This window comes from Numida meleagris, chromosome 2, assembly GCF_002078875.1.
Source record: "Numida meleagris isolate 19003 breed g44 Domestic line chromosome 2, NumMel1.0, whole genome shotgun sequence".
NCBI lineage: Eukaryota > Metazoa > Chordata > Aves > Galliformes > Numididae > Numida > Numida meleagris.
In genome coordinates, this window is record NC_034410.1 from 138,177,421 (window position 1) to 138,191,686 (window position 14,266).

General features: G+C 43.7%; 1 long non-coding RNA gene across 5 annotated transcripts in view; it reads left to right on the forward strand.

Moving 5' to 3' along the window:
• Positions 1–14,266, forward strand: part of LOC110393760 — an 81,509-nt gene that overhangs the window by 29,465 nt on the left and 37,778 nt on the right. For all 5 annotated transcript variants that reach the window (XR_002435179.1, XR_002435182.1, XR_002435181.1 and 2 more), the window contains one exon: positions 10,821–11,188. This is a non-coding gene — a long non-coding RNA (uncharacterized LOC110393760). The remainder of the gene's footprint in view (positions 1–10,820; positions 11,189–14,266) is intronic.

The window sequence follows — 14,266 nt, forward strand, 5'->3', positions numbered from 1 at the left end:
GTTTCGGTTAAAAGAGGACCAGAAATTTCCCTCTTTTGTGTGGTGCCGACTGATGATTATGCTGATATGGGGAATCACATATGTAGTGACTGTATGTGTTCCCAAACCTGGTGGAGACCTCTACAAATAAACTAAAAATGTGCTCAGAATTGCTGCAAATAATTATTTCTTGCCTGCAACAAAACATCTGAGTCCATCTTGAGTAGCCAAAAGGACTGTTGTTGGTGGCTCTGAGAAAAAGTAGCTCTGAGGGATTGAGTTCTTCCTCAGATTTGACTCCTGTCCACGTAAGTGAGAATAAGTTACCACCTCAATTAAGCTTTGTCAACTCAAGGCCAAAACTTCAGTGTAGCTGTGGAAAGAGCAGGCTGGCTTTGGCATATCTGGATATTGGCATGAGGCGTTTCCTATTGGTAGGTGTTTGGAAAACCTACATCTGCTGTAAAACAAACAGCTCTTTCCTTGGAAGTGTACTTGCTGAGATACGGATGATGGACAAGTCTCCCTTGATAAATGTGACTTCACAGATTTTATTTTCAGCCTCATGGAAAAAATGGAAAAGGTATCGAATGTGTCAAACTATTTAAAGGACAAGTCTGAAGGTTTGAAGGTAATCATCCTAAAAATAAACATTAAAAATGATTCATGAGCTTGGGCCAGGTTATTTCAAGATCAAAATCAAGGCCGCGGCACTCTAACTCTCATTGTAGGTTTTCAGGTCATTTTCATTGACTTTGTTCATCTGTGCTGCTTTTGAGGTAGAAAAAAATGCAAATATCTACCAGGATCTTTACACTCTCTTCTTGAAAGCATGTCCCTGAGGAGTTTTGATTCTTCTGGCAGTCTTATGATTGCAGGCCTGTTCTGTGTTGTGTGGTACTCTTTTCCTTTGGTATCTCAATTTAGCCATTAGGAAAAAAAAAAAAAAAGCAGTTATGGTGCTTTTTGTATGATCAAAGCTGTTGTAGCTTGAAACAGGTTGCCTGGAGAAGCTGTGGATGTCCCATCCCTGGAGATATTCAAGGTCAGGTTGCATGGGGCTTTGGGCAGCCTGGGCTGGTGGGGGGCAGCCCTGCCCATGGCAGTGGGTTGGGACTGGATGAGCTTTGAGGTCCCTTTCAATCCAAGCCATCTGTGATTCTGTGAACTTATTTTGGTATGGTCATGTGTAAATAGTGACAGTGTGTGGACGGGTCCAGTGAGGACACGGCGTGGCAGGTCTTGGGACCTGCTGGAATGAACAGCCGTGACAGCCTTGTTTTTCCAAGATAATCTTTTATCAGGAAAGCAGCTTGGAAGATGTAGGTGAAAGGTGATGCTGACCGAGTGCTGCCACTTTCTCAGCTGTGTCCTTTGGCTTTTTCTTAGCCTCACTGCATCATATCACAGCTGCTGGGTTGCTCCTCATCAACTTGGGCTGCTTCAGGATCATGGGAAGGGTTTTGGGGACTGGAGAAGTGTGAGATGGTGAGTGAGTGTGTGAAAGTTTATGTTTGTTGTGCTGTAGACACGTCTGATCTGAAGTCCTGACCCCAAAATGGGCAGCATTAGCTCGGTCAGAAGAGGGTGAGAGGTGTCATCTTCTTAAGAAGTGACTAAATAAGTTGAATATTCTGTATTCGGTGTTATGTTTATGCTTCACTGCCTGTAAGCTTCAAATAATGAAGTTCAGTTGTTACAGTGCCACTTAATTGTGATTCTCTTGATGAAGTGCCTGCTCGTTCCTTCTTTTCTTTTTCTTTAACCTTGGGACCTTCTATCACCAAATACATCCATCCCACAGTCTGATTACGTACCATGTGGAAAAATATCTCCTTTTATCGGTTATACACTTGCTATCTTATGTAAGCAGAGAAAGCTGTCTAGAAAGGCCACTAACGTTTGCTCCTGCATAGTCCCTGATAGGAGGGTGTGCAAATGGGAAAGGGGATTGGCAAAAAGGGTTTCTTGAGGGACTGACATTTGGAAGAAGATACTTCCAAGTATTTTGGGGTGGGTCATAGACCTGTGAATTGCTTCACTGAAGATCACGTCCTCTTGCAGTAATCTCTCTCCATTCTTGGATAAAGATTCTTGGATGAAGGATGGCCATCTTCATGAAAACAGATTTTCTGTTTCCCTGCCATGTCCGTAGAGCTGATTACGACTGTGGAAGAGAAGTCCTGACTCAGCTGGATTTAGTGGAGAAACCCCAGTGAGACTCCCCCTGGCACGGATGTGCGACGAGAATTAAACCCTATGCTTAAGGAAGGCAGATCTACTTAGCAGATGTATTTGCACAGTAGGGTGGCACAACCATGACTTTACACACAGGTGGTGTGGTAGACAGTGCCTTTCTCCACTGTAATGGGGCAAAGAACAGACAGGCAGCAATGAGAGAAACGTATTCTTAGGAGCCCTGCGCCTGGCAGGGCATCGTCATCTGGGTAAGAGAAAAGGGACCTTTTGGACTCTGTTCTGCTGAGATTCATGGAGCATGGAGCGTGCCTTACAGGCGAATGAGGTAGTTAGCTGCATTCACATGGAGCTGATGGCATGTGGCTGGGAATTCCTCTGATGCCTTTAGATGCTAATGTAAACCTACCAGTTTTTATTTAGTTTTCTCATAATTCTAGTTTGAACACCAAGAGGTGGAATTCCTCTCAAAAGTAGCATCCAAGTTCTCTCGAAAATGTGAGTGTTGGGCACTAAAGAGCCTGGACTGCATGACATGACAATTTAAATTATTAGCAGCAGATAAGAGGTGCAGTGCATCACCAGTCTTAAAATAAAACATAAAAATAGATCTCCTCTTTGAGTTGCAGGAAATGTAGTTGGTTTTGTGCCTATGTCGAGGTGTCCATCCCTCCAGCTGAGCCGGAGCGTTACTGCTGTCCTGCCAGCAAACAGAGCATGGACATTGGCACTTGATGGGAATCTTCACATCTCTTCCTCCAAGCAGAAGACGGACGCTCCTTTAGACAGAAGAATGAGCACTGGGCTGTAGCTTTGTAACAGAACTGCACTGGTGCAATAAATAAAACATTTCCATGCTGGATTTAGTTAAACCAACACTACATCTATGTTTGGATGAAGCTTAATCCTATGCTGTTATGAAATCTTTCCTAATAATGATAATATTTTCATTCACCTCGAGAGGGTCCTGAGCTAGTGCCCATTAATGTAACTGTGCTGCACATTAATGCTGCCTGTATCGGCAGGTAGGCGTTTATTTGGATTTGCCAGCAGTTGCTGAAATGAGTCAAAGTATTCCATGGGCTTTGGTTCAAGTGAAAACACTTTCTGTTATTATTTACAGAGTATTGAACATGTGCCCTTAGTAAATGGGAGGTTAAAAAAAGTAACAGGAAGATAGAGCCTAATCTGCCAAAACATCTCTGGACTGCTGTTCCCAGTGATGTTTTGAAACCTTCACCTTGGTTGCCTCCACAGGACCATGTGCCAGCCCACAGCAGGGGGACTTCTCCCGAGCTCTGTGGGGTGTGGGTGTGCACCCAGGCTGGAGCAGGGACCTTAAGCCATGTGTGACGAAGCTCAATGAAAGCAGTTATTGCTGTCTTGCATCTAGGTTTTGGAGGAGGAGGCAGCCACTGAGAATTAAGCTTTGAAAGGAGCCAAACAGTACGCTTGAAATTCGTAAGCCATGCATGGAAGTAGTGATTTACAGTGATTTAAAAAATGTCTTTTTCCTGCTTGACCCTCATCCCCTTGCTTTGGACTGGTTTGCTTTACTTGCACACCTTTGTAGGCAGAGAAGGGCCTACAAAGCACCAGAGGGAGGAAGTAGTGCTTGGAGGGTGCTGGAGAACTGCAGCACAGTCAGAAACGTATCCCTCAAGCCTTGTTGAACCAACAAACCCATTTGCTAGTAGCGGACTTGGAGCTGCATCAGTGCAATGTGGTGGTAGCAGCAATCAAACGTGGCCAGCACGGTGGTTTCTGGCTGAGTCTTTGTCCGACCAGTGCCCAAGGGCTTTTAGTGTGCCCTTACAACCACCCACAGCAGCTGGCACATCTGTGCCTCCTGGGAGTAGAAGCAGTGGCAGCATGGAGGGTGTAACAGCGTGAATTGCAAACCCAACTTAATAGAGGAATATAAAAATAGAGGAAGCTGTAGTAGTGTTGGGCTGATGAAAGCCAACTTTTAACTACGTAGGAACTGCCTTGCGTTGGTTGGTTTTACCTTTGAAAAGTAAGTTGTTGGTACGTTCTGTTGTTTCTTTCTTTTTTTAGTAAGATCTAATTCATCTCACTCCTAGCCACTTTTATAATTTTAGTACAACTCCTTCGCTCTTAGAAAGATGTAGTTGTGAGAATTTCAGTATTTGATTAACTATAAAGCATGCTTTTAGCCTTCACAGTGACAAAACAAATCCTGAAAACTTAAAGAATAGGACTCACATAAAGAGCTAAAATATACTGATTAGAAGGATTATTTATGTGGCTGGCTTAGTGATTTTTGTTAGTAAACTAGTTAACTTTGTTGTAGACTAAAAGTCATAAAATAATTATAGCCAAAAGTGGTGGCAAGCTTTAGATAGCTCTGGGAAACCAGGATGACTCTCAGGGATCAAGCCAAGCTCAGGTGATCACTGGCAAAGCAAGAAGCGAGTCTGCTGGGGGGTTCCCAATTTCTTGGAGTCCCTCAGCTCTACCTGATGAGGGAGTCCCACAGGAGGCAGTGCAGGATGCAGCCCCAGGGCCCTGGAGATGGAGCAGCAACTCCATCCCATACCTGTGAGAGCTCTTTCAGGCCTTTTGGGCTAGACATGGGCTGGCGGGAGAGCTGATGGTTTCCTTGTTGCCACGTGCCTGTGTAAGGAACCTGAGGGAAGAAAGGGGCTCTTGTTCGAGCCCGCCGGCGGCATAGGAGGTGAAGCAGTGCCCGCTTGGGTGTCAACAGAGGGGCAGGGATGGAAACCTGGGCAAGTGCCAGGGTAAATACCGAATGTCTATTCTGTTGTAAGGAATTAAAAGAATTACAGAATTAAAAAGCCAAAAAGGCTGAGCCTGTGTGCTAATTAGGCTCCCACTCAGGCTTATCTGTAGCTTATCTTCTCCACTGACCGGGACCGTGGTCACCTCACAGTCCTTGTCCCATTATAACTGCTGCACACTCCGCTGGGCATAAGCGAAACACCAAAGTAATTGCATCCGTGCAAGATATAAAAAGTGCCTTTTGTTTCTTTTGCAAGCGAAGAAGTCAGCTGCTTAGGAGGGCCGTCCGCTAGCAGTGTTTGCCTCAAAGGGCTTTTCTGTGTAGCTGAGCTCTTTATCGTGCCTGATCTGTGATTTGGGTCTTTGTCACAGCTGGTGATTGCCTCCCGCTCACTTGTAACGCGCGCAGAGCTCAGTCACCGAGGCCTTTTGGAAATAATGAATTCCCATCTCCTTTCTTCTCTATTTCTAAGGGGTGATGCAATGCTTTGCTCAGGGTATTGACCCAGGCAGCCTCGGCCCCGACAGGGTTGTTGCTGCAGATGTGAGGGTAGACATGTGTTTCAGTAGCTTAAACTATTATAATTGGGCATTCGTCTTTCTGGGTTTTTTTGTTTTGTTATATTTGATCTCAGAAATAGGAAAAGATACTGGTCATGCTTTGTAAATTTTTACAAACAGGAGCCCCTCCAGTTCCTTTCAGCAGGGAGGAGCAGGGAGGAGAAGCACAGCTGTATTATCCCTGTATGTTGATGGCCAGGTAGGTAGCAATGATGTATATCTGCTGTTAAGCGTTGAACAGTTGTGGGGTTACCAAGACAAACACAAACGCAGTAATTTTATGCTTATGATGTAGCTCTTCTATATCAATGTAAGCTGTGGCTGTCATCCCTCCTTTAAGATGCAGCTGAAGGCAGTGGCAGCATCCATGGCTCCTGGTTTCCCTCAGCCCAGGGTCTTGTTGAAGAAGGACTTTGTGCTGGCAAGGACTTCTGGAGGTCTGGCTTGCACTGAGGAAAATAGTGCTTCTTTTTGCAAGCATTGAGCTTGGAAAAATGGCCTGTGGTAGTCACTAGTATTGAGTATCAAGTCACTAGCCATCAAGTATGCATATCCAAGGACATGTATGAAGAGTCCTGAATGGTTATGGGGGAGAGTTTTTGTGATGATACCTAAAATGGAACATCTAGGTGTATGCTGTAAAAAGTGCGTTTCCTTGAGAAGTCTCGCAAGAATCAGCCATCCTTAGAAGCACTGTTTTTTGTTTTATCCAATGCCCTGTCATTGAACAAACGTAGGTGGTTGTTCCCACTCTCACTGGAGGATCCTCCTGTTTTTGTCGTTCTCCTCTGAACCTGTTTTGGTTGGAGTCTACAGCATTAACTTTTCAGAACAAAAAGTGATGGGACAGGACAGGATAAATGGTTGTGGTCTTCACCTTGTTTTCCCACAGTACTGTGTAATGCAAACAGTGGCTCTGGCAGTCCATACAAGGATGTCTCAGACTGATGCACAAGGCAAGTCGACTGACTCTTAGGTTTTAATGGGCAGAGTGAAGTCGTCTCCTGGTTTGCGTTGCTAGTTGGGTGTGCTGGTGGAGCCCCTGCAAGGTGCCCTCCTCATATTAATCACGTCCTAACCATCGCTGCAGTTTCCGACAGGGGAGCCAAAGCCCTCTCTAGATGCTGCCTGGATGTGGCGGTTGGTCAAACTTGTGAACCCTTCAAAAGTGGTCACGTTACTCTAAGAATTTGGTGTTGCTGAGAGTGAAAAGGAGTAGCAGCCTTTATTTTTTTGGAAAGAAAAATAACAAACAAACAACAGAATATTTGAAGTATTTTGTTTTTAGGATTTTCTCAATTGCTCTTTTATGAGGACATAAATATGATGCTCAGACAAACACTGGTGTCCTTCTGTGACTCCTTGAAGTAAATGAGTTCAAACTGTACACTGCCTCACTGATGAAAAACACAAGCCCTGTTGACCTGAAATCTCCCATTTTGCCAGGTTCTGTGTATAGCTCTTCTAAAATTCTGTGTTTGAGAGCAGAGTGGTAACAGCCGAGGAGAGATTTCAGGGATGGATTGAACTGGTTCACCAGCTGTATGCTGATGCAAAGGACAGTCCAGTTTGATCCTTCCCTTCTCCTTCTAGCGCTGCTGGGGCTGAGCTCACCAAACCTGGAGAAGTCCATTCCCCCGTGGTGGCTGGGTTATGCACTGTGCTGAGTTGGATCTGCTGCCTGGGGTGTTAGGCAAGCACATGAGCTGACCCCAGCAGGGCCCTAGGTAAGAGAGAGAAGACAGACTGTGTCCTGTGGTGGTTCGCAACCTCCACCCAAGCATTGCTACCTTGCAGTAAATATACCTGCAACCATTTGCTTAAAGGAGATGGAGAATTCACAGGAAAACATAAAAGATTTTTTTTTTCTTTTTGTTTTCCTTTCCTTATCTGGATGTTAAAAAATGTGTTTCTGCATAGGAACGTAGAGAAGGGCCATTTTGGGAATGTTTGCCATGTTTTGGAGGGTGAGTTTGGAGCACATTGGATGTGGGACAGGAACAGCAGAGACAAACAGCCTTGCTTGCACTTGCGCCCATAATAAAGTTCCTGCTGTAGTAATCTGCAGCAGATAGTGAGGTTTTACAGGTCCCTCACTGCACTTAGCTCACATGGTTGGGTTGCAATGAACAAGCTGAAGTGGAAAAACAGCCTTTTCCTTAAACCAAAAACACAGGCACAAAAAACACCCTTTGTTTTTTAAAACAGATGTTGCACTTGGGACTCTTTAATGGTAAATATTTAACAGGTGGAAGTCCTTACTTGTTTCTCTTCTCCCCCTGTATTTCTTAATTAGCAGCAAGTCTTTATTATTTTTTTTTTTATTTGGCTATTAATCATCTGAGGCTCGCCGGGGCACTCTCCACAGTGCTCTGCTTGCTGCTGTTTTCCTTCAGCTCATGTGACTTGGTCTTGCTGCCCTTGAGAAGGAGCTGAGGGCTCTGAGCGCTGTGGTATTTTGCAGCCTATGCCGTGTTTATTTGGGGCCAGACTGGTGCTCAGTGTTTTGCTCAGTGTGGGTGGCTGAACTGTGCCCTGCTGATCAAGTGCCAGAGTTGTTATTCATTGAGGGATGAGAAGGAATGTGTTTCTCAGGTGCTGGACTGTCACTTGCAGTGTGTAGATGTACTGCTGCATGACTTTCTCTATGTTATTTTGGGCAAGACCTGCAGGTGTTCAGCAATGCTTAGACCCCTAATTTGTGAGGGAAGCAGAAGGCTGCTGTAAGCTTGGAGTGCAGAGCACTGGAGCTGAGGTCTGCAGAGCAGATGCATACAAGATTTTAAGGGCAAAGTGAAATTAACTGGAAAGTTGACTTTCCGGGTTTTTCTCCCAAGCACAAGAGTTTGAACGTCATCTGCATCCTGCACTGGGACGTCCTGTATCCTGTCCTCACAGCCTGGAAAGGAAGGTGTCCGCAGCCTGGAAGGGAACACATCAGTGCTGTGTCTGCCACACCATGAAGGAATATGCTTAAAATGAACATGTATCATTGGTTTATCAGTTGTCTCTTAAAGCCTAACTAGAAAGAGGTGGATGTTTATGTGGGCATAATGAGCAAGTGATGTACCTGTCCATAGCTGCTCCATAGCCTCAGGTCCTGCTGCCACCCACAATCACAGAATTGATTGACAACCCCTCAATGCAGGCTGAGGTTGGAAGGGGCCACTTGCAATCATCTAGTCCTACCCCGGCTTCAAGCAGGGTCCCAGCTGTCTTTGTAGGCAAATAATGGCGAGAAGAAGAGAAGGAAAAGCATCATTTTTGTATTTTCTTCCTTTTGTTCCTTTGACTCATCTCCTGGTGAAAGTGCACACTGATATGTGTACAATGAGCTAGAACAGAAGCCCCGCTCCTCCTGGCACAGAGGTGACTGGTGATGGATTTTTATCAGTTTACATGCACATATTTTGTAGATAATTAGTTTAGAGAAAAAACAGCTCAAGGATTTCAGGCAAGTGTTCTTTTAGTGGAGAAATACATTTTACAAGCATTTTAAGTGTCGTACAGTCATCAAAGTGGCTGAGGTTTGCTGTATGATGAGAAGGATGGGAGTTATTTTGTGGCAATTGCATCCTTTTGTAAGATTTTTTTATCAGCTCAGGATTCTGGTAAACTCTGAAGGTTTGTTTCATTTAAGTGGGACGTGGCATGGGGATATTTTGTTTGGTAGCTCTACCTATCACTGGAAAACTGAAGAAGCAAGGAGACCATGCAGGTTTCTGGTTTCAAGAACTAGCAGACTTGAGGGAAGACTTCAAATTGCTTTGCACTGCTTTGGGTATTACAGTTTGTAGTTTGCAACCTAAATGTATTGTGAAGACACCAGATTTTAGTGAGTTACAGTGTCATCAGTCCTATTGGTGGCAATTTTGACTCAGGTGAGCTTGGATTATGTTAAGCCTGCGTCTTTACAAAGCGGAGAAGGCAATTCTGTTGTCTTCCTTAGTGAGGAAGAAGTTTTGATTAAAGGCAGGTTTCATACTGAAGGTGATGTAAATAGAATAGAAGTGAGTGGAGTTCTATTTATAATAAGCATGGGTTTCTCCAAAGTTTTAAAGAGGGAAAAAAAACGTATTTTGAACATTTAATTATTCACTTGATTATTTCTTCTATTTTTTATTTCTGATGACGTTTCATCTGTTTGAAGATAGGACTTCGCTGACACAATTAGCAAAACAAATCATTATCACACCTTTTATGTAAGCTGGTGCTATTTAATGTGTTTGCTTGCACTTTCATTACTCATTTGCTTGGTTACGTTACACAATGATATCACCTTTCTGTGCTGCTAGAGTTAAAACAAAGCAAAAAAAAATCTTTTGGCTCTGAGCTGCTCTTTGCTGTTTTTATTACAGATGAACTAGAAAGCTATGTTGGGCAGGGAGTTATTTGAGTTTCCTTTCACTGCTTGCAAAGCGTTATTTCCGGGCCTGGCAATTGGCTGGGTTTGTGTGACAGTTTTCCTATCTTAAAATAACAAACAAAAATCCCAGCAACTTGATTCCCAGCATGATTAGTAATATCAGGTTTTAAAAGGAAAAAACAAAACAAAACAAGTTTTGATGGCTTTATACACATCAAATAACTGGAATCTTTATGACTAATTCCCTGGGCATATGAAGCCACTTTGCTGAGAGGTTTTTATTTCATTTGAACATGGAGATGGGCAGTGTACTTGAGTTGGTAAGATGTGCAAACACAGTTGTTCTACTGTTGGAAGCTGAGTGTTTCCAAGGTGTCAGGGTTAGTATCCAGCTGATACATGGGAGTGTTTCCTCCACTTCAACCCAGACTCCGTAGGTGCTTTGGATGGGCATTTCTCTCTGACATTAGGAAAGCAGAAAGTCCTACTGAGCTGCTTCCTTGCAGCCTTTTACTACCTTCTCTTCCCTGTTGGAGAAAACACATAATTAGGTTTAAAAAAGTAAAAAAAAAAAAAAGAGAAATAAAACTGTCTCCTTTCCCCGGCCAAAAAGAGGGTTTTTGGAAGGATGTGCTGGGTAGGTGATAACTTCTTTTCAGTTATAGTCCTCCTTGTTTCACATCACCTGGGACCTGTGAGGCCCCTGGAGATGGTGGTCCCATGGAGCTATGCTAACTATGCTCAGTGTGTTTAAATAAACCAGGCTAATAGGGAACAAATAAAAAGAAAAAAGGAGAAAAAAAGTGAAAAAAAATACCCTAGAAACTTCTTCCTGTGCAAAAGTGAATCAAAAGATAGGAGTTTGTATGGGAATAAGATAGATGGGAAGAGCCTGTGGTTTCTGGTTCCCTGTGGTTGCTCTCATGTAATGGCTATCCCTGTCCTCTCTCCCAAGGTCCCAGCCCTGTGCCTTCCACTACTCCGGAGTAATGCTGGGAGGATCTCAGTGTGATCCTTTACATAGCTTCCAAGGATTTTTAGGATCATGGGATTTATGGGCCTGCAAAATCCTCTGGAGAACATCAGCTGCTGACAAAACCGTCTGGAAATTCCTGCCATCTTTTTGTCCTGTCTTTCCTGGGTCGCCGAGTGTTGGGAAGGAAGCATCTCTGCTCTGAGGATTACAGCAAATCAGTCTTTTGCCATCCTTACTGGAACACCTTCCCTTCCGGTTGCTCAAAACAGACTGATTATTGCAGAAGGCAGAAGGATATTTTTTCCCTTCCGCTGAGCTTTTCCAGTTGCAGCAGTGGCCATGTCCAGGTAGGTAGATGGTTTTCTCATTTGCCACCCAATTTATTTTCCTGACTTTTAGGAATTGAATCATTTTCTTTCCTTACTAGCCTCTGCTAAAGGTAAGACCTTTCCATCTCTTTGGCGTCATACTCTGAAGATGGCTTTTCCTCATTAGCGAAGGGGTGGGGATGCTCATGTTCATGCCTCGTAATTCCTCCTCCTGCACCGCCCCTGGCCACTCAGCAGTTACTGGTGTACTTACAGCACGAAGCAGACACTGGCTGTGTGTGAACCTGCTTATCAGGCTTCGCCGTGTAATTTCAGAGGAGATAATATGAGTGTTCAATCCATTTTTTCTCATCTTAATTTAACAGTGCTTCTATTGAAGAATGGCATCATTTAGAGGATGACTTATAAAAAAGGAGATGGCTTTAAATTTTAACTTGAAAATGATTTGTATTCAATGTAGACATAGATAACTCAGTAATTGCAGTGATAATTACTAAATTTGCATTTTTATAGAGATTTATAATGACTTGGATGTTTTTGTAAAGGTGACTGAGCTTTTTTCTTTTCTTCGACTCCAGAATTGGATTGTTCTGTTGGTCTCTGGGGTTGTCAGTTTGCTATGAAAATCCCAGTTTTGACAATTGCTCTGGAAGTGTTGGGGAATGAATCTGCTTGTGTGTGCTTATGAACAGAATGTTTTTTTTGTTTTTTAAAGAATAGGGAATAGAAAAATCTAGATTCCAGATTTATTTTGACTATACAAAAAAGAACTGCTAAAAGGAAATTGCTGAAAATACTATTCTGCATTCCCATCAGCATGTGTGAGGCATTAAAAGTTTCATCTTCTTATTGCTTTGTAAGCACAGTTTTACATCAGATTAAAGGAAGGAAATGGAGCCAGGGGAGCAAAATCAGTTGACCGTCTCTTGAATTTGATGTGATACTTAAGCCAGATTGAGAAGATAGACAGAGACTGAGAATTAAAAGGTTCTTTGCTTTAACTATCAGGAAAGTTGAGTGCTTGCTGTGCTTCTAACAGAGACTGGAGTTTAACTGCGGTGAGTGAAAGCATTGTACCACGTCTCTGGGGTGGGTCGTGTGTATCGCTTAGGCTTGGTGGTCAATGGAGGGCTCTGTGTAGAGCCAGCAGCCTGTGAGGTTTGGGGCAGAGGCATCCCCATGGGCTGGGATGTTCAGTGTTTAACTTGACCTGCTCACTTGGCATGTCACAATCTAGCTCAAATGGCGCAGAAAATACCCTGGAAAATAATTGTATTTCTTTTGCATGGTGAAGTGCATCTTCTGAACTTCTGAAGGCTGCTTTCTCTGGTGGCTGAGACAGAGAAGAAAGGGAATCAGGAAATCTGTTTCCTGTAGCTGGCTCCTCTAGTAACCTCAACTGTGCCTCTGGTGAAGTCACTTAATAATTTTTTTTGTTTGTTTCATTCCGCCCTTGTAAGGAGATAACATTGTGTTATAGCAGTATGTAGGTAACTTGCAAGGCAAGACCCTGCACGGGTCAGTCAGGGAAGTAGTTTAGCCCATTTCTATCCCTTGTGAATACAGAATGCAATTTTCCACGCGTGGAAATTCCCAGTGTTTTATTAACTGCCTCCTAACAACTTCTAAGGCACCGAAGAAAGATCACTGGAAGTACAAGCTTTCTAACTACAATTTAAGTAAACATCGTCAATATCTAAAAAGCTCCTTTGTCAGCAGTGTGCTACGGCAGCATGAGCTTTATCTTCTGTACATAAGCAGGAGCTTGGAGCCAAAAAAAGTCCTAATTAGAGCCATGAACACCTGCAGAAGACCTAGAATGCGTGTGCAAGATGTGTTTATTGGTCTCATCCCAGCCCTGTTGCTCAGCCTTTCAGGAACAGCATCTCTGTAATTTGACGTGAGGGAGTTCCCTGGGATTCCTCTTTGTTTAAACAGCAAAGTAAGCGTCATCACTGCTTGTATACTGCTTTCTTTGTGTATCTTCAGTATAAGACAGGGTGTAGGCTTCAGTTCTGGAGTACGTGTGGTGCTCAAGCCTACCCCATAAAACAGGCTCTTGTGATGCAGTTGCTTTGGTGCTTCTGGAGATGTTTGTTTGGAGATGGAACAAAACCTGTCCATCGCTGGGTGATGTAGAGCAGCACCAGTGAGCTACAGTGCATGGTTCTTCACTGCCACCGGGACTGGAGAAAAGCTGTGGTAGATGTACCCAAACTTTCTGTTCTGCTTTGCCCATTGAAAACTCAGTCCTGCCCATCCTGTCTGAGCTACGGAAACCCATCGCACCTGGGAGCCTGGCACCATGCAGGTGACATGGACTGGCAAACCTGGGGTGCAGCTGCAGCTCGATGCATTTCACTTGGCCTTGCTGCTTACGCTGTGTTGCGTTGCTCTGGATCCATGCTACCTGTAGGTCTGTGGACAGATGCATGATACTAGGTTAGATATTGGGAAAATGCATGTTATCTCAGGTTGGATATTAGGAAAAAATTATTTTCAGAAAGAGTGGTGAGGCACTGGAACTGGCTGCCCAGGGAAGTGGTGGAGTCACCATCCCTGGAGGTGTTCAGGAAATGTGGAGGTGTGGTATGTTGGGACATGGTTTATCGGGATGGTGGGAATGGTTGTGTGGTTGGACATGATGATCTTAATGGTCTTTTCCAACCTTTCTGATTCTATGATCATTAATTTAAAAAAGGCTTCCGCTGATTGTGAAAGTGGTGTATTCGGGTGTGCAAGTGTTTGTATGATTCAAAAGGACATAGCTGATTTAGAGATTGTAACAGCATTGTAAAAGTCACAGCAGTGCTAAGTCAGTATTACTGGTGGTTACGTGAGAGTGAAAAAGCAGCCCTGGCACATAGCAGGGATGCTCCAGCCATGACTAACCCCTCGCACTCACTGGAGAGGAATTTTTTGGTGCCCAGCACAGACAAACACTGAAGCTACAGGTTTGCAGCAGTTTTCAAGTCTATCTCCAGCTGGCAGTGAATAAAGGAATTGCAAGTATTTATTGGTTAAAGGGAAAAAAACTCAAAGCTATAAAATAAATTCGACAATGTAGTTTTTTTTCTGAATTCTTAACTTTTTTTA